Genomic DNA, 2,296 nt, shown 5'->3' with positions numbered 1-2,296 from the left:
AAGAAGCAGGGCCTCTAAGAGGTTATTAGGTCATAAGGACTCTTCCCCTCATGAATAGGACCAAAGCCCCTTTAAAAGAGGCTCTTGCAGGCCAGGCGCGGTGGCTCACACCTGTAATCCCAGCACTTTGGAAGGCTGAGGGGGGCGGATCATGAGGTCAAGAGATCGAGACCATCTTGGCTAACATGGTGAAACCCCGTCTCTACTAAAAATACAAAAATGAGCTGGGTGAGGTGGCGCGTGCCTGTAGTCCCAGCTACTCGGGAGCCTGAGGCAGGAGAATAGCTTGAACACGGGAGGCGGAGGTTGCAGTGATCCGAGATTGTGCTGCTGAACTCCAGCCAGGCAACAGAATGAGACTCCATCTCAGGAAAAAAAAAAAAGGCTCATTCAGCTCCCTTGATCTTCCATTTTTCTGACCTATGAGGATTCAGTGTTTCTTCCCTCTAGAGGATGCAGCAATAAGGTGCCATCTTGGAAGCAGACAGTAGTAGTCACCAGACATTCACACCTGTCAGTGCCTTGATCTTGGACTTCCTGGCCTCTTGAACTGTGAGAAATAAATTTCTGTTCTTTATAAATTATGCAGGTGGTGGTGTCTGGCACCACCAGACATGGCAGCACAAATGGACTAAGACAGATAACAACTTTTTATTCTTAGCCTCCTTTTAAAAGTCAGGTATCCTCAGAAAATGTTACTTTGGTAGTGGAGAAATAGGCAAAAAGCCCTAAGAACTGGTCCTTTATCACAGCCCAAATCACCTACCTGCAGATGACATTAGAGTTAGTATCTCCTATTCAGATTCCATTGCTAAGCTCTAGAGGCCTCCCCTTGAATTTTCTACATGTCCTTCAAACTCAACGTACTTAACCCAGAACCCATCATCTTTCTTCCTGAGCTCCCTTCTTTGTCTGTATTTTTTATTTTGTTAACTTGCACCACCATTTAACCAGTTCCCAACTTAGAATCATCCCACATCCTTCACTTATAGGTTATGAAGAATCTTAATATATTTGGACATTGTCCCCTTGTCTCCATCCTCACAGCCATTGCCTTGGTGAGGCTTTCACTTGTCTGAATTATTATTATTATTTTTAGAGTTATAGTCCAATCTTTATTTAAAAATCTAATGTACCAGCTTAGTGTTTTCCACTAACTCAGGGAGCTGAAATTGTCACAGGCTTCACAATCTTTTGTTCAGGTGCTGCCTTTGTAGGTGCTTTAACAGCAGCCATTGCAGTCTCTTTAGATGCTTGCTTAGCCTTTTGTGCTTCCTTAGCAGCCCTGGTAGTTTGTTCTCGTTGAGCCATTCTAACTTCAGGTTTCTGATTCTTCTTGGCCATGATGTCAGCAAGAGACGCACCAGTAATGGCTATCTGGAATTTGACTGCTCGGCGGGTTCTTTTCTTTTGAATTTCTTCCCACTGTTCCTTTTTGTGCTTCTTTCTGTAGGGGATAGTCCAGTTTATTTGCTGAGGATTCCTCTTGGAAATAAATGCATTAAGAAACTGGAAAACCTTCTCGTCCATTCTGGTGTAGTCCCTCCCGTGTCCGGGGTGGATCTTGTACCCACTGAAACTGCACGACCTGACCTTCAACTGCTTTATCTTTTTTTTTTTTTAAATTAACTTATTTTTTTTATTATTATTATACTTTAAGTTCTAGTATACATATGCATAACGTACAGGTTTGTTACATATGTATGCTTGTGCTGCGTTGGTGTGCTGCACCCATCAACTCATCCTTTTCATCAGGTATAACTCCCAATGCAATCCCTCCCCCTTCCCCTCTCCCCATAATAGGCCGCGGTGTGTGATGTTCCCCTTAAAAGCGGCGGCTCCCCGGGAGGAGAAAAGATGGTGAGGAGAAGCACTTGTCTGAATTATGATGGCAGCCTCCTACTAAGCTTCTTGCCTCTCATTTGGTCCCACAAAGCTACTAAAGCGGTCTTTCTAAAAATGCAAATTGGATTTCATTCCTTCACTCCACTTGGTTTTCTGGATGAAGTTCACATTTCTCAGCTTAGAACAAGGCCCTTCAGCAGTTTGCCTTTGCTTGCCTCTCTGTCTGCAGAGCTCACCACTTTCCATCTTACATGATTCACTTTAGCCAGATAGAACCACCTAAGGTCACTGAAGGCATTATTGCATTTTGAGTATTAATACAAAAAACCTTTATTTTGAAATAATTTTGAACGTACAGAAAAAATGCAAGATTACTATCAAAAGCTCTCGTATATATTTCACCTAGATTCACCAATTGTTGACATTTTACCACATCTCTTTTGTCATTCTA

At 42.7% G+C, this 2,296-nt stretch overlaps 1 pseudogene; it reads right to left on the bottom strand.

Annotated features, from left to right (window-relative positions):
* Positions 1-358: 358 nt before the first annotated feature.
* On the bottom strand, positions 359-1,589 carry LOC110742479 (annotated as a pseudogene).
* Between the last annotated feature and the right edge of the window lie 707 nt (positions 1,590-2,296).

Source organism: Papio anubis, chromosome 2 (assembly GCF_008728515.1).
Source record: "Papio anubis isolate 15944 chromosome 2, Panubis1.0, whole genome shotgun sequence".
NCBI classification, from domain to species: Eukaryota; Metazoa; Chordata; class Mammalia; order Primates; family Cercopithecidae; genus Papio; species Papio anubis.
Note: the sequence above shows the minus strand (reverse complement) of the source record. Positions and strands in the feature narration are given on the sequence as shown.